We start from the raw sequence: 18,685 nt of genomic DNA, 5'->3' as shown, positions 1-18,685 counted from the left end.
CTATGAGGTATGTGACTTTGATCATACATCTGATAATAATCTAAACGTTTGTCAGGATAAGAATCTGGGTGTTTGCGGGTTTTTTCCCCACTAAGACCTCCACATTTTATTATTTCCAATTCATCGCAATCCCTTCCTGTATGGTCAGTGTAATGAAGAACAAACTTTCAAATAATGTTGGTGGGAATGATGTCATATTAATCTCTGCCATATCAAGTAAGATTCTTATTTTCCTGAATGTCTATGCAGCTTAATGAAGCCTTAACGCCTGCCTGTTTTTTCACTTATGTGTTTCCGGATCACACCCATGACTACTCTCCTCCCTTTCCGGGTCACGCTGAGACGGGCCGGAAGTGGAGGTGTCCTAGCCGGAAGTGAGTGTCATACCGTGGGTCCTACTTGCTCTGCCTGGTGTGTGGTGCCAGAGAAGCGCCTGCAACCTGAGCACTGTGTAGTCTGCGCGCCCAGGTGAGGGGTCGCGCGGTGACCAGTTTGGGGTGACCCTGGTGCACACAGCAGCCTGGCTGCGTGCAAGCGCCCTGCTTCCCCCTCCCCCGCTCCGTCAGCGCCCCTCGCGTGGTGAGATGTGGGAGGGTGTCCCAGGGGCTGCTTCCATCCCCCAGTTTTGGGATTGGTTGGGGTTCCTAGGGAGAATTCCTGTTGGAGAAAGTAGGATCCCAGACTGGGGCTTTGGGCGTCGGGGTTCCGGATTCATTGCGGGAACTTTGCGTGTCTCCTCCGCTCCATGGTTTCCTTTCACACAGCGGTGGCTCCTCCCTGAAACTCCTAGAACGTCTTCCGCTCACAGGTGAGCCCTGGGTCTGTGGCTTCTCTCACCACGAAGTGACTGCTGTTCAGGAAGCGAGTGGCTGCAGCTGGAGCACAAAACGTTAGGGGTTCCTCCGGAGGTTTGCCCAGTCTGCTCCCCTGGGCGGTGCCTTCTCTGGGAGCGGGGAAGGGGAGGGGGAGGGGTGCACCCGGTAGTCCAGAAATGCCCTAGCTCATTCTTGACAGCTTGTAGGGCGGCAGCGGGGAGCGCGCTCAGCCATGAGGGTGTTGAAGTGATAATCCAGCGCACCCACCGCGCATTGAGGTGTGATTGGCATTCCCAGGTTGTGGGGTAAGTCCAGGACTGGGACCTCAAGGGAGGTGACCCAGGTTGGTGGCTACCAGTCAACCGTATGGCAGGTGGCAAGTAAAAGGAGAAAGAGACCGGCCCAGCTGTACAAAGATGGGGTTCGGTGAGCAGGAACTCAACCAAAAAGAGGGCCAGTCTTTCTTTGGGAAGGCATATAAGTCTCCAAAGAAGGGCAAGACCCTTCAAGTACGGAAGACCCCCCGTTCCCACATACACTCTTAAAAAATTTTGCAGGTTATTTAATTTTTAAAAAACCCTGTTTGTGTTTAACAGAAAAAAGCTGGAGGAAAGCTTCTTAGTGGAGGACAGACAGCTGGAGGAAAGGTTTCTTTAAGAGGGACAGGAGGAAATTGCCACCAGTAATTGTTTTTCATGCAGAGAAAGTAGCCAGTAAAAGACATCCAGGCAATTGAACTGGATCCATTATTTCTGCAAATCTGTTAGTGTGGGGGAGTGTGGGAGCTGCTCCTGCCTATTGCCCAAAGGGATATTTCTGTTTCTGCTGCCTCTGAAGAAGTAGCTTGTCCGATGTTTAGATTTATGCCGACTCCATTTTAACTGTGTATTCCCACCTGGAGTCATTTTATCCCTGTTCTAATGAAAATTCCGAGTGTGTTGCTTGGTTTGTAGGGTACTTTTGGTTTGGTTTTGGTTTTGAGTAAGCGCTTTTAGGAAAATTTCCAGCTTTACCGAAGCCATGAGCTAGATCCGGGAGTTGAAGGAGGCTGTAGAGTTGCTCAAGGAGACCATCCAGGTGGGGTGTGGCTCTGCTAGTGAGGGACTGAGGGGCTGGCCTGGTGCTCCACACCACTCCTTGAACACATGCTGGCATGACAAGAGGCAGCGCTCCCATGAAAACTCACTGGCAGCTATTCTGACCCAGCGACCCTATGGATAGGGTAGAACTGCCTGTGGGGGTTTCCCAGACTGTAACTCTACACAGGAGTAGGAAGCCTCTTTTTCCAGCCAGTAGTTTCCAGCTGATGGCTTTGTGGTTAGAAGTACAGCATGTAACCCACCAGACACCTGATCTCTACTGTAGTCTTAATTCTCCACCCAATCTAGCTCTTCTAGGAAAGCTCATCCCCAAGCCACATGGGACTTCCTACAGTCCCCTGGCCAGGGGGAAGTTCTGTTCAAGTCCTTGCCTGAGTTTGGAGGGTGATTCATTTGCAGAGAACAGCTCTTGTTCATTCCGTGAAGGTTCACACTGTACTTTCTAGATCCCAGCTCCTGTGCAGAGGCAAAAGCCCACCAGCATGTCTGTGTAGGCTGATAGGCCCTACCGTCAGAATTGAGATCAAATTCTAGTGCTTCTATTCATTAGCTGATTTCCTTGGGAAAGTATTTGAGCCTCTAGTGGTTCGTCTCTGAAGCGGGCCAGATATTTGTGGGTTAAGCGACTCAGTGCAGGTCTGGCATGCCGTCAGTGGCTGCTGATGTGATCCGTGCTGCAGAGAGACTTGCACACACATCCTAATGATGCTGGACCACGTGGAAAGGAGGCCACGGGACACTTAAGCTGAGGATGAAATTCCAGGAACATTGCTGGGGCCTGTCCTCCCTTTCAAGTGCCTCAGGGACACAGGCATTTGAAAGGACATGAAGAAAGAGCTGGACACAGGCCAGCCAGGTCCTGGTGCTAACTAGCCTCCCAGAACTCATCCTCCTTCTTGATGAGCACAGGGAACCTTTGGCGGGAGTTGAGCAGAGCAGTGACATGACCATGGCAGCATGATGTATATCACTGGGGCTTCAGTGGAGCCTGGTGCAGGTATTTGGAGAAAGGGTGCAGGTGTGGCTGCAGGGAGAGCGGGTAAGAGGTTGGGATAGTTCAGAAAGGAGGTGTGGCTGTGACATAGGGATTGTGGTGGGGGCTGACGGGAAATATCGGAGCTATTTTGCGTTGGGGGCAGATGATAGAGGGGGGTGGCAGGCAGGATTTGGTAGCATACAGGGTCAAGAAATAAAGCCGACTCTTAGCTTTGTGATGTAGGCAAAGCTTGGGGACCTGGATGAGGATCAGGAGGCAGGATGTGGGCATCTATGCAGGCATTTGCATTCCTTACCTGAGTCAGGACCCCAGGAATAACTTGCTACGTTGACTGGCAGTTACTGAACTGGCTGGGTCTTTTCCCTCTGTGTTGCAGCAAGGTCCAACCTGATAAGCTCTCCCGAGATGTCCAAGCAGCCAGACTACAACCCGGGGAAAATTGAGAATAAAGCAGAACCCGCTGTAGACCTGCTTCTCAATTACCTGCAAGGTGAGACTGGTTGCAAGGGGGTGTGGGGTGTCGGGGCTGGGGAGTGGGTCGGAGTTCTGCTGGCTCCTGAACAACTACAGGTGTTGACAGCTGTTGCTTGAGTGAGTATGGGACCTGGGGGACACCACTCACCCCAGTGGACTATGTCATTCCAGCTTTCAAGAAGGCCCTGGACCTGGTCATGCAGGTGCAAAAGCAGACCAACAAAGGAACCAGAAGCAAGAAAAAGCCCCACAAATCTGAAAAGCCTAACAAATCTGAAAAGAATGGAAGTTTCCCACAAACTTTTTGAAGCCCCCTTGTATCTATCTCACAACTTTTGCCTGTTTAGTTATTTACAGGTTTAAGCCTTATTGACAGCTATTATAAAAATCTGTTTGAAAGCTAACATTCCATGATCCTTGTCATTTTCCCATCACCTCTACCCTCCACCCCCCACTTTCTGCAACTGACCCTGTTAACCACCAGTAACCTTTGACATCTCACTCGGGGGAAGTTCTGTTCCAGTCCCTGCCTGAGTGTGGAGGGTGGTTCCTGTGCAGAGACCTGCTCTTGTTCATTCCGTGAAGGTTCACACTGTCCTTTCTAGATCCAGCTCCTGTGTAGACACAAAAGCCCTCCAGCATGTCTGTGTAGGCTGATAGGCCCTACCATCCGAATTGAAATCAAATTCTAGTTTTTCTATTCATTAGCTGATTTCCTTGGGAAAGTCTTTGAGCCTCATTGAGCCCCTAGTGTTTCGTCCCTAAAGTGGGCCAGATGTTTGTGGGTTAAGTGATTCAGTGCAGGTCTGGCAGGCAATCAGTGGCTGCTGATGCGATCCTTGCTTCAGAGAGACATGCAAACACATCCTAATGATGCTGGACCGAGTGGAAATGACACGGGACACTTACAGCCGAGGATGAAAGTCCAGGAAAATTGCTGGGGCCTGTCCTCCCTTTCAGATGCCTCAGGGACACAGGCATTTGAAAGGACAAGAAGAAGGAGCTGGGCACAGGTCAGCTGGGTTCTGGTGCTAACCGGCCTCCCAGAACTGATATCCAGCTTCCTGATGAAGGCGGGGAACCTTTGGAGGGAGTTGAGTGGAGCAGTGACATGGTCATAGCAATATTAGGTATATCACTGGGGCTTCGGTGTGGAGTCTGGTGCAGATACTTGGAGAAAGAGTGCAGGTGTGGATGCAGGGAGAGCAGTGGGGAGGTTGTGGGGATAGTTCAAGAATGTGGCTGTGCACAGGGATTGTAGTGGAGGCTGATGGGAGATATCAGAGCCATTTTGGGTTGGGGCAGATGGGGGTGGAGGTGGCTGGCAGGACTTGGTAGCATATAAGGTGAAAAAAATGATGAATTTTTAATATTTTGTCTTCCTGAGCTGCCATTTGAAATGATCTGTTCAACTTTATTAACTCTATCATTTCTTCCATTTGCCTTAGCTACTTTAAGTAATGAGCAATTTCAATGTCTCTTCTGATGTCCACTTTGATTTTTTTCTTGCTTTTCTGTGTTTAATGACCTTTTGCTTCCTTCACATATGATGTTCTTAATATCGCCCCTCCTCCCCCAGGTAATTAGTGTTCATTTCATTAAATGTTACCTAAATTCAGATTGGATAGCCACAAAATATATTTTAGCTCTTGTAGACTTGTTTTAATATTTTTCAGTTTCAAACAATTTACAGAAATTTCAGACTAAATGTATAATAGAGTTATATAGTTTATGTTTAACATACTTATATCTTTAGAGTACTGACTAACTTCTTGACTAATTTTTAATTTGTGGAGTTTTAGTTGTTGACTTATAGCATTTATGTATTCTGAATACAAGATTATTAGGTATCATGAATAGTTACTGATGTAGGTTGCCTTTTTCAAATTCTTGATTGTGTCTTTCCAATTATAAGGGACTTTAATTTTGATGAAGTTCAACTTATGTTGAACTTGGGCTGCTTATGTTTAAGATGTCATAATTGCTTAAAATGCAAGATATCTTAAGAAACCATTCCCTAATCCAGGGTCACAGACATTTATATATATGTTTTCTATTAAGGGTTTTAGGATTTGGCTTTTACATTTAGGTCTTAAGATCTATTTTGAGTTAGTGTTTGCATAAAGTGCAAGGTGGCAGTCAAAACCCATTCTTTTTTCCTGTATCTAGTTGTTTCGACAGCATTTGCTGAAATCACAGTGACTTCTCTGCACTCTTTTTGAATCATTTAGCTATGTATGTATGAGGTTGAATTTTTAGACTCTCAATTATATTCCATCAATACGTTATCTTTATGTCACTACTACACAGTATAATTACTACAGCTTTTTAGTAAGTTTTCATATCAGGCAATGAGCATTCTCCACCTATATTTTATTGTTTCTCCAGATTATTTTGGCTATACTAAAACTGTCACATGTCCATAGAAATTTTAGAATCAGCTTGTCATTTTCTGGAAAAGCAAACCTTGAGAGGAATGAGGTTGAATCTGTAGATGAGTTGTAGAATATTGCCTCTGGATAACAATCAGTCTACCAAGCCATGAAAACGTCAGCTTTGTACATGGCTCATTATTTGCTCAGATCTCAGTTTAGATGTTTAGCCTTCTCACATCTTATGCAAAGTTCACTCCTGCTCCACTGTAGTACATTATTTATAAACTTGACATTTATTACAGTCTAAATAGTTTGGCTTGCTTGGTAGAGTTTATGCTTCAAGTAAGTCTTTTATTCTAAAGATTCTCTAGGGCCAAACATAATGCCTACTAACAATAATTGTTCTTAATTTTTGTCGGCCCCAGTCTGTGCTGAGAGTGTGCAGATGGAGTGTTGTGGAGCGGAAATACCGCAAGAAATATGCTTGAGGGAAGTGGGTTTTCGGCACCCCCATAGAAGCATGCAATTAGTGGATGATGGTTTCGGAGGAGTCCAGTCCCCCAGAGCATCTCTCTGGTGGGAGAGCAACTTTCTGGAGAGGTCTCAGATCCACCAGAAAATTTTTCTGGCAGGTCCCTGACTCAGAGAATCGTTCTGTTTTGGTCTGGACCCCAAACAGCATCATTCTGGCAGGGTCATGGATCCCTCAGAGCATCATTCCAGCAGGATCCCAGAACCCCAAAACATCATTCCACCGATGCTTCCAGTGCTTCATCAATTTGTTGAAACTTTTGAAATTGAATTCAGTCAATGCTTGGCAACTGGTTTTGGCGAATTCCGTCAGTGCAGCTTGAATATCTTCCATTAGTACTATTGGTGCTTGTTTATATCCTTCCCCTTGAAATGGTGGAATGCCAACTAGTTCTTCTTGGGAGAGTAATGTGTATTCTTTCCATCTTCACTTGATGCTTCCTGGATCGTTCAGTATTTTCCCCATAGAATATTTCAATATAGCTCCTTAAAGCTTGGATTTGTTTTCTTCAGTTAATTGAAGATGTAGTGCATATGTTCTTTCATTTTGGTTTTCTCACTCTAGGTATCTGCACATTTCATTGTAATACTTCTCCAGATCCTTTCTGAAAGTTTCTGTTCAGCTCTTTGGCTTCATTTCATATGAAGTGCCTTAGCTACTCCATGATTGAAAGCACTTTCCAGAGTCTCTTCTGACATCCAGTTTGATCCTTTCTTTCCTGTCTCTTCAGTGATCTTTTGCTTTCTTCATGTTCTCGGTGATATCCCACGACTCATCAGGTGTCCTGTCCTTGGTGTTTAGTGAGTCAAATCTGCTCCTGACACCTTAATATTCAGGTGAGATGAACTCAAGGTTGTATTTGGCTCCCGGGGGCTTGTTTTAATTTTCTTCAGCTTGAATCTTAACTTAGCTATGAGCAGTTGATGTCATGTTACACAGTTGACTCCCGGACTGAGTTTAGCTGCTGACATTTAGCTTCTCCATCTTCTCTTCCCACTGTTGTAGTCAGTTTGATTCCTGTGTATGCCCACTCCAGGTATTTGCTATGAAGAAGTTGTTAGTCTTGTAAAATTCTATCGTGATCTCCAGATTTATTTTTATCACCAAGACCATATTTTCCAATTATTGTTTCTTCCTCTTTGTTTCCAACTTTTGAATTCCAATCACCAATAATTATCCATGAATTCAGATTGTGTTTGATCAATTTCAGACTGAAGATGATGATAAAATTCATCAGTTTCTTCATTAGCTGTAGTGGTTGATGCATCGATTTACATAACCGTATTGACTGGATTTTCTTTTATGCAGAGAGAAGTACAATAGCATTGTACTTCAAGTAGATCTTGAAATGTTCTTTAGGAAGATGAATGTGATTCCTCTTGAATGTGTCATTCCCAGCATAGCAAACTGTTTGACTGTCTGATTCAAAATGGCAGATATCAGTCCGTTTCAGCTCACTAATACCTAGCACATTGATCTTCATGAGTTCCATGTTATATTTTATGAGTTCTGGTTTTTCTGTATTAGTACTTCATAATTCTGAGTTTCAGTGATTAGATCATTGTCGCTGTTTCTTCTCATATTGAGACATCCTCTATCAGCAAATGAAGGTCTCAACGGACTTATTCCATTCACGTCATTATGATCAACTGTGCTTTGAGCTGGCAGCTCTTCCCTGACCATATTTTGAGTGCCTTCTATCCTGAGAAAGAGCCCTGGTGGTGTAGTAGTTATTCATTGGTCTATGAACTACTAATTAGCATTTCAAAACCATCACTGTTTTTTGGGAGAAAGACAGGGCTTTCTACTCCCTTAAAGAGTTACAGTCTGGGAAACACAGGGACATTTCTGTCCTTTCCTGTAGGGTCACTAAGAGTTGACATCGACTCACTGGCAGTGAGTGGAGTTCTGAACTGAGGTCTTATTTCTGGCACTATATATGACAGAGTTCTGTTGCTATTCGTGAGGTGGCAGTGACTAATTCTCCACAAGTGGACAGCCTAGTTCTTTTTCATATGAACTGCTTTCAGGAATCACCTAGCTCGCACGTCAGAAGTTTAATTGATTTGGACTGTGGTATGGTCCACTGGGTTTTTTTTTAAAGCTCCGTTATAAGTGATTATGCTCGTTAACCAGGCTTGAGAACCACTCCAAAATGAGTCAGTTCTCCCAACCCCAATATTCACCAAAAGCAAAGAGAACATATCACATGCACCCAAATATTCAAACAGGAGATGGCATTACCTCCCTTAGAAGCCCACTGTGGTGGCTAAATGGTCTCATTTCCAGACTCCCCCCGAACCACCTACATGCAAAAAAGTATTTTATAAGCCCCTTCTTTGCCAAAATGACCTTTGTTGGATCATTTCTCTATATTTGAATCGAGACCAAGATCATTCACCTTCTTATTTGTTAGACATCCAGGAAACACAGGACTTCTGTTACAATTCCTGGAGATAGCTCTCACAGAGGCAAGAATGAAACATTGTGCCTGTGTTCCCATGTTTTAAAGACTGTGTATCAGGACACGATGACACACTTAGAACTGCGATTTCAGAATACAGTACATTATTCCATTAAAAATAAACAACCACAATCATATTGTGTCAGTCTGGGTACATTGGAGAAACAAGTCCACAGAAACATGTATAAGAGAGTTTTATTTAAAAGGTAAATGCACATCAAGAAAACATCCCAACCCAGTGCTGCCCAGGCCAACAAGTCCAATATTAGCCCATACATCCGACACCAATCCATAAAGTCCTCCATCTCACAAAACACACGCAATATTGCTGACTGAGGAGGAAAGCAGAATCAGTGAGCTAGTAAGCATCTCAGCACTGGCAGGGGTCTCCACATGGCTTCTCCAGCACCCAGGGCTGCAACAGGGTAGGCCTATGTGGCTTCTCCTCAGGGATGTCTTTCAGGAATGAGCCTTGCCAGTTGAAGAAGGGAACTGGCTAAGGCAACTGCATCGTGGTCCAACCATCAGAAAGCAAGAAACCCGAGAATTAGATTGGTGAGGCTCACGGAGCCATTTATCCCTCCATGCTTCAATTAAGCCCACATGTGTCAGCCAGGTTGGCACAATAAACTTTATCATACCAACTAGAAATTTTTCACCAGTAATTTTTATGTGTCGTAAAACATTGTGGACACCAGCAAGGGATTCTTTTTTATAACTTAACTATCAATAAAATAAGTCAAAACCTGTATGCTTTTCCCAAGACAGGATTTCACAAGAAGAATGAAGCATATGTGGGAACTGGCCACGTGTTAGGAAAGCTTGAAAGGGACAGAATCCTTTAATCCTAACAGTAAGGACGCTTATGTGAACTTGCCCGGACTTCCACAGTCAATAAGTACCAAGCCTGAGATTTCATCCTCATTGTGAGTCCAGATGAACCAATCTTGCCACTAATACCTGCAGGCGTGGGAGTTAAAACCACACCATCATCAACAAGTCAATTCTAACTATTGGGACCCTCTAAGACAGACTTAGAAGTGACCCCTGGTGTTTCTGGAGTCTGCAAGTCAGTGTTCCCCAAAGTGAGTAAAAGCGCTCCCCTGAGGTGGAGGTTGGGATCACTGGAATGATGCAGGGAGGTTGCAACAGCAGATACCTACACTTTATCCCAGGTTATGGGCGATACTACAGAAGTTTTCTATTACCAGAGAAGTGCTGAGTGAGTATTATTTTTCTGTAAAGGGCTAGTTAACCAAATAAGTTTGGGAACCTATGAAATTCTTTTTGTTAAAAGATAGTCTCATTGTTCTCCCACAGAGCAGCTGGTGGCATTGAACTGGTGACCTTGTGTTTATCAGCCCAATACATAATACACTACACCATCGGGGTTCCTTAAGTAGCAGCTAGTTAGCCCAAAGTCAAACAACCAGTTGGCGTCCAGGGGATTCCAAATCTCAGAGACCCACGTGTGACAGAGGAAAGATACTCTTGGGGTTTTCAGTGGTCATATTTTTGAAGTACGATGCCAGGACTTTCTTCAGGGTGTTGTTGCTTGTGAATTTAAACTGTCAATCTCTTGATCAGTCACGGGCATGCACTGCTCCATCCAAGGACTCCAGTTAGGAGAAAAATAAGAACACAACTCAAACAAACTCTCTGCCCTGCACTCAAGGCTGACTCAAAGCAACCCTTTAGGACAGGCTAGAACTTCCCCTGTGGGTTTCTGGGACTGTCTCTATTCACTGGATTAGAAAGCCTCGTCTTTCTCCTGAGGAGCAGCTGATGATTTTGAACTGCTGACCTGTAGTTAGCAGCACAACACATAGCCACTCTGCCACCAAGGCTATTCAGGATGATTATGAGGTAGGCGAGAGCCTGGCAATTTTCAGGGAATATAAGAGATCATTGTGATGAGCTTTGATTCTGAGATGGAGAGGGAAGGCTTTGACATAAAATGGTTTTCTCTTTCGAATGAATGTTCTAGTTATAACATTGGAAGTAGGTCATGGGAAGCCAGAGTATGTGTGGAGGACGCCCTGATGGCACTACATTAAGTAGTTCTCAGCCGCTAACTGAAAGCAGTGCTGTGGAAGAAAGACCTGGCCATTCATTCCTGCAGAGACAATAGCCTGAGAAACCCTGTGGGGCAGCTTTGCCCTACCACACGGCTCTACCGTGAGTTGGAATCTGACTGATGCACTACAACAAGATTATGCATGGAGGAGAGGTAATAGCTTGAGCTTTTACTTTGTGTTTTAACTGTTTTATTGACATAATTCACACATACTCCTTTATTCTACTCATATATTTAGCTTCTTATTTCCCCCAAACCTCCCTGTCATGGTGTGAATAACCAGTATTCCAAATGTATGATGAAGTTTTGAACACAAGGATGTGTCTCATTGTACCCCCGCACAGCTAAAGACATAGAGTTGCCATAATTCTACGTCTCCATTTATTTATGTTTTCTCTGTTTCTTCTACTTATGTCTGTCTGGTTCAGACCTACTACTGCACTGTTCTCAGAGTCTTGGTGATCAGAGTTCTGTGGTAAAAATATTTTTGACCAAGGAAAAACCTGATCCCATTAAATACACCTGTCCCCCTGGGATGTTATTCCCCAAGCCTCACTGGCCTTCCTGAGGGCAGGCAAGCTAGGACACAGCCAGGAAGGTGGTTTCCTGGCTTGTTTACCATCAGCATGGAGGCAGCCACTGGAAAAGCAGAGCGAGGCTCACATTGTGTGATGTGAGTGGCTAATAGGTCAGTCACAGAGAAAATCATTAAGAGGGATATTTCCACACTCAACGCCCCAAACATGTTACTCCTGTGTAACCCTGTAAATTCCACACGTTGCCTAATGAACCAAGCCAAAGGATATGAGACATGTTTAAATTTACATATACAGCATGCATTGCCCACAATTAAACTGTAGTTTATTTCCTGCATTCTGTTTGTTTAGTGGTTTACATATATGTTTCTAACTACAGGGTTGAAAGTCCACATCAACCAGTCATTTCTTTGGATAAAGATGAGGCTTCCTGCTCTTTTAAGGATTTACTGGTTGGGAGCCTGGGGGAGTATGTCTGAAACAAACACACAAAAGCGCTCCACAATCTGCCTTATCTATTTAAATTAGGTTATGCAGTCAAGGTGATTTGGACAGCCTGTCCCCAACTAAAACAGTAACAAAACAGAGAACAAATATTTATTTAATAGTAGAATTCAGAATGACATCTTCCATCAAAATCTCTCTCCCTGAGCAACAAGGCCGGGGTGTTTATAGACAGTGCTTAAGGATGATGATGCTCTAGCAAGCCAACTTGAAATGGAGATTTTGTATTCAGGTTTTTCTCCTTGTTCGTAATGGTCTATCCACATCCCAGCTAAAAAAGTTAGCAACTTCTGTCCTTCAAATAGAAGCGGGCTTAAGTTTTTATTTCAAAGGAGGAGTAGCACTGCTGCGTCAACACATCGTGTACTCTTTAACAAATTTTCAAATTTGAAATGAGAAAAGGGAAGTGCATGAAGCCCCAGTGAGGTCCTGTGATGTGTTGCAGCATCAGGAGTACACGCTGCAGACGGCAAATTAAGAAACCTGTACTTTGTATTCTTGCATTAACTTATAATAAACTGCTATTAAATTGAGTTTAACTTAGGGATTGAATTTTGAGGCCTACGTATGTGAAAGACTGAGGTTTACACAAATTGTTGTTAGTTGCTTGTGATAGATAAGGTTTATTGTGCTAACCTGGCTGATAAATACATGGGATTAATTTAAGGGTAGAGAGATAAATGGCTTGGTGAGCCTCGCCTTTTTTATTCTCTGGTCTCTTGTTCTCTGATGGTCTGACCAGTGTGCAGCTGCCTTAGCTAGTTCTTTGCCTCAGCTAGCAAAGCTCACTTCCTGGGAGACATCCCTGAGGAGAAGCCACATGGACCTGCCAAGATGCAGACCTGGGTCTAGAGAACAGCGTGGAGACTCCTGCCAGCGCTGAGATGCTTAAACACTCACTGATTTGACTTTCCTCCTGCATTTGGCATTATTGCATGTGTTTTGTGAGTTTGAGGAGGACTTTGTAGATCTGTGTTGGATATATGGGCTAATGTCAGATTTATGGGCTTGGACTGGCCTGGTTTGGGATGGTTTCTTAATGTACACGTAACTCTTACATAAAACTCTCTCTTATATACATATGAATTTCTGTGGATTTGTTTCTCTAATCTACCCAGACCAACACAGTGCTCTCCTGTCAGGTCTGAATCCCTGACCTTATGCTCACAGATTGAAACACTGCCAAGTCCTGCATCATCCTGAACATTGTGGCTCAGTCTGAGCCTATTGTAGCCAATGTGTCCATTCATCTTCTTGAGAATTTTACTGTTTGAGTTGCTGTACATTTCCATCCATGTTGTCCTTTCCCAGGGACTCTCTCTCCTGATAACATGTCCAAGATACATGAGACAAAGTCTGTGCCGTCCTTGAACCCAAAGAGCATCTGGCTGTACTTTCGTCAAGGCAGATTGGTTTGTTCTTCTGGCAATCCATAGCACTAGCAGCACCCTTTCCTAGTACCTTCATTCAAATGAGCATAATGAGACCACCAAATTCAGTTTGAATCTCACATACTGTCAGCCGCAATTGCTTATTTCTGACCACTCACCTGCAGTGTCAAAAAAGGTAATGTAAAGGAACTCTGAAGAGTGTTGGTAAGCCTCTTCTGGATAGGAGAGGAGAGACTTACTCACTTTAGCACTTTCTCAGGAGCTTACGTATCCTGGATTTCCTTTGACAAGTATTGGAGTATTAGGCTAATATTTTGTGAATCACACCTGGAAAACAGAGGGCTGTTATCCGATCTTGTAAGGTTTTAAAATGTCATTGCTGTCCCTATCCTAATCACGGTCCTTCTCTTCCTCCTGAAGTCAGAACTGAGGCTGTGTTTACTCAATCTTTCACCAGCCATGATTTTGTGAGTCTCGCCCCCTCCCCCCACCTTATTTTTCCCCGGTGAAGAGGACAAAAGAGCTCTCTTCAAACAAGGATGGGCGTCTACAAAAGATGCAGGCCAGATTCCAAATTTTTTTAGTTGTATATGATTACTGTTTATTTTGAACTGACTTTTAAAATCAGCAAAGCTCAGGAAATCTTCAGGCATCCTTCTTCCTTCTTCCCAGTGACTCTCACAACAGCTGTGAGGGAGAGCATTCATTCTCACCCCCAATATCTAAAAACAAACAAATAAGACACTTTTAAATTACTCAGTCTTTACAAAGTGACTTCGATATCGCCTTGTCTATTTGAGACAAAAGTAATAAAGATCAAATAAGTGGAATTTTCTTGTATGTTCCAGGATCTTTTTGAATTCATATCTGAAAATGTCCTTCACTGCAGTACTCTGCATCCTTACAATTATTATTGTCCATTCCAGAACTGCTTGGTTCATCAATAAACCCTTTGATTATTAACTCAAATTTCAGTTTGGTCTTTGGAAGGAGGAGCAGAAAAAGGAAATACTATGTACATTTCTTGAGAAATGATGTCTACCAATCACTTCCAAATTCCTTAAAAATAGAGAGCGAGAAAAAACAAACAATTCTTAACAGTAGACTCACTGTCTCTGGGAAACGTTATCTTTATGCCTTCAATAACTAATATTTTGTAGCAAGATTCTATTTGTTGTAAGTATAATAAATAGATAGAGTCTGACAACAGAATAAGAACAACCAAGTGGTGTTAACAAACACAGGGACAAGGGAACAACATGGGACCCAAAATGATAGTGAGGGGGGAGTGGCAGGCCTGGTGGGGAATGATCAAGGGTAGGGTTGTGTAGAGAAGAGGTATAGCTGTACCCCAGGTAGGGCGGAGCATGGTAGGACAGGAGGAAAGTCAAGGGAGATGGAGGAAAGAGCTAGGAGTCAAGGAGCATTTATGGAGGTCTAGACAAAGACATGTACATGCAAATATATGTATGAGGATGGGGAAGTAGATCTATGTGTCTATATTTATAGGTTTAGTATTAAAGTGGCGGAAGGACCGTGGGCCTCTACTCAAGCACTCCCTCAATGCATGAATACTTTCTTTTATTAAATTGGCACTCTACGATGCTCACCCTCCTGACACAACTGCTGAAGCCAAAACGGGTGAACAAGTAAATGTGGTGAAGAAAGCTGATGGTGCCTGGCTATCAAAAGAGAGAGTGTCTGGGGTCTTAAAGGCTCCAAGATAAAAAAGCGGCCATCTAGCTCAGAAGCAACAAAGCCCACATGGAAGAACACCCCAGCCTGTGTGACCACTTGGTTCCGAAGGGATCAGTTATCAGGAATCAAAGAACAAAAAAATCATATCATTGGCTGCACACCTCCACGATATGATAGTCGAAGACATGGGTGCATAGCAAATGTGGCGAAGAAAGCTGATGGTGGCCGGCTGTCGAAAGAGATAGTGTCTGGGGTCTTAAAGGCTTGAAGGTGAACAAGCGTCCATCTAGCTCAGAAGTCATAAAGCCTACATAGAAGAAGTACACCAGCCTGTGCGATCACGAGGTGCCAAAGGGACCAGGTATAAGGCATCATGCAGAAAAAAAATTTATATATGTATATATATATGATTTTACATATATACATATATATATCATAGTGAGTGAAGGAGGAAGTGCAGAGTAGAGACCCAAAGCCCATTTGTTGGCCACTGGAGATCCCCTCATAGAGGGGTTTAGGAGATGAGATGGGTCTGTCAGGGTGCGATGTACCGATGAAGAGCACAGCTTTCCCCCAGATCCTGTATGATTCCTCCCCCCAACTACTATGATCCGAATTCTACCTTGCAGGACTGGATAGGGCAGAGGTTGTATACTGGTGCATATAGGAGCTGGAACCACAGGGAATCCAGGGTGGATGATACCTTCAGGACCAGGGGTGTGAGGGGCGATACTGGGAGAGTAGAGGGTGAGTGGGTTGGAAAGGGTGAACTGATTACAAGGATCCACATGTGACCTCCTCTCTGGGAGATGGACGGCAGAAAAGGTGGGGAAGGGGGACTCCGGATAGGGCAAGATATGACAAAATAACAATCTATAAATTATCAAGGGCTCATGAGGAGGGGGGACCAGGGAGGGAGGGGATAAAAAGGAGGACCTGATGCAAAGAGCTTAAGTGGAGAGCAAATGCTTTGAAAATGATTAAGGCAAAGAATGTACGGATGTGCTTTATACAATTGATGTATGTATATGTATGGATTGTGATAAGAGTTGTATGAGCCCCTAATAAAATATTTTTTTTAAAAAAAGAACAACCGTGAACATTGTGCATTCTGTTTGAGCCCATTCCCCAACCTGCTTAACTTTGGGTCTCAATGCAGATCCAACAGCTTGTCCAACTTCCCCTTGGATATAGGATGTTGCCACAGCATGTCGGAATACCTCATTTAATGCCTATACTTATTCTGCATTTTCCTTCCTGAGAAGACCCTTCCTCTGTTGAGCCCTTTCCTCAGAAAAATATCCCATTACACCACATGACTATCAGTTTTGACTAACCTGGACAGGCTATCATGTCCACAAAAGACATCCCCAACCTTCCAGTCACAGATCACGTAGAACAGCATTACTTTGTTCAAAGAACCAAAAGTCACCGTAGATAAGTCACCAGACCAAATAAGACAACATTTGGAGCCAAGAAGTATAATGAGCCTTATCTTGCTAAGAATTGCAACCCCACACTAATTTGTAATCATGACCATCCCTATGAAATGTGTTAAACATTCTTCATCCTATACTTTGGTATACCAATTTATTGGACTAGTTGTCTACAAGTGTTAACATGGTCCACTATTTTGTTCAGGAGCTTCCCTTGGGGAATCTCCCGGCTCAGTCCTTGTTTGCTCCAAGGAGATCGGTCCCCATTTACTGTTATGCAGCTCCTGTCTTTGTTTCTCTGCAAGAGTCGTGTTGGTAACATGTCACACATTTCTTTTTGCTGAGTGTTTTTCAACATAAAATTATACTCTGTTTTCCAGAGTCACTATGAGTCAGAAGCAGCTCAATGGCAGTGAGTTTCACTTTGGTTTTATCCCAAAGAAGATGACGGGGTCATAATTTATTTTCAGCTTCTGAGAAAACTATGAAGATCTCTATTTTATTCCGCAGGCTTCTAGTATGCAGAGCACCTCACCCATTTCCAGGTGAAATTTCAAATTAGTGAAAATGTTACATCATGGCCAGGGTTCTATAGGATCCACAGACCTTGTCCGTAAGTCATGAAATTCCTGTGGAGAGTCTTCTGGCTAGTGGGAACTTCTCACTAGTCTTGTCAAGATTCCAAAAATAGTTTGACATAATTAGGGTTCCATTACTTGTCATCAGTGATTATTTTTCCTGTTCCCAGTTGCCCAAGGTTTGGGTCCAGGATTGATGAACCCTTCATAGATCCTCTCCCTAAGCTTCACTGTCTCTGAGGACTCCATATTGCCAGAGCTAGAACTGCCAAGATGCTATTGCTTGGTATGCTCCTGTGCCTGGTGACAGTTCCCCAATGTGGAGATTCAAATAACTGACCTGGGTCTATGGGAATGGTTGTGACTACAAGTGACTGACACAGAGATCAGTGTCTTTATTTGCACTTGTCCTATTCCAGGTGTAGTTTCAGGAGTCGGGTCCAGGATTGGTGAAACCTTCCCAGAAGCTGTCTCTCACCTGCACTGTCTCTCTGGTTTCTCCATCACAAGCAGTAGTTATCACTGGAGCTGAATCCACCAGAGCTCGAGGAAGGCGTTGCAGTGGACAGGACACATATGGCCTGATGGTGGTACAGATTATAACCCATCCTTCAAAGCCGATTCGCCATCACCAGAGACACATAGAAGAATCAGTGCTCCCTGCTGCTTAGCTCCATGACTGCTGAGGACATGGCCATGTATTACTGTGCAAGGATCACAGTGAGGGGAAGTCAGTGTGAGCCCAGACACAAACCTCCCCTGCAGGGAAGACAATGGGCAGCAGAGGATGCGCAGGACCCGCAGAGCACACACTCCCAGCCCTGGGCAGGCACAGATGGATGACAGGGAGTATTTCCTGTCAGCCATGTGTCCTCCACCAGCTCTCAACATCCCCAGGGCCATTTTTTCTTTTTTAATTTTTCACCCTTCCCTCTAAATCAGTGGTTTTCAACCATCCTAATTCTGTGACACTTTAATACAGTTCCTCATGTTGTGATGGCCACCCCACCATAAAATTACCGAATATACTCGAATATAAGCCGACCTGAGTTTAAGCCAAGGCACCTAATTATTACCTGGAAAACCAGAAAAACTGATTGACTCGAGTATAAACCTAGGGTGGAAAATGCAGAAGCCATCGGCGAGTTTCAATAATCAAAACAAATGAAAATAAAATTACTAAAAATGGAGACATCAGTGGAGTAATGTATTTAAATATTTATTTTATGTAAAAAACATAAATAAAAGGGCAACAAGTCACTTAACATTAGTAAACCAACACAGTAAGTGGAAAATAGGTTCAGCAAAATTAATAAGGTATGAACAATGATATACCTTAAGAGTACTATTCTCTGAGCTCAATCAGCAACCAAGCTAAAATGTAAAGAGTTAAAATCCTTCAAAACTGGATTCCTCATCATCATCCATATCCCAATGCAGAGCGTCAGCTGGTGTGAGGTCATCATAGACGCTGTACTCACTGAGATTGCCATCATTGCCATCACTGCTGTCATTTTCATACAAAGTGCAGTCTTCACTGCCTTCCATAGCATTACTAATACTACATTTCTGGAAGGCACGTTGCACCATGTCTTCTGGAATGTCTTCCCATGCATCTCGAACCCACTTTTCTATTAATGCTATGTCAGGATTCATGAAATTTCCTTCTTTTGTTAGTCAGGCTTGACCAGATGACATCCATTCATGC

The 18,685-nt window shown here is 43.7% G+C and overlaps 1 long non-coding RNA gene across 1 annotated transcript; it reads left to right on the top strand.

Annotated features, from left to right (window-relative positions):
• Positions 1-361: 361 nt before the first annotated feature.
• Positions 362-4,435, top strand: LOC142427817 (uncharacterized). The gene is made up of 3 exons (XR_012780097.1): positions 362-468; positions 3,289-3,402; positions 3,558-4,435. It is a non-coding gene; the product is annotated as an uncharacterized LOC142427817 (long non-coding RNA).
• The last annotated feature ends 14,250 nt before the right edge of the window (positions 4,436-18,685 follow it).

The sequence above is a fragment of the Tenrec ecaudatus genome, chromosome 15 (assembly GCF_050624435.1).
Source record: "Tenrec ecaudatus isolate mTenEca1 chromosome 15, mTenEca1.hap1, whole genome shotgun sequence".
Taxonomy (NCBI): Eukaryota; Metazoa; Chordata; class Mammalia; order Afrosoricida; family Tenrecidae; genus Tenrec; species Tenrec ecaudatus.
Note: the sequence above shows the minus strand (reverse complement) of the source record. Positions and strands in the feature narration are given on the sequence as shown.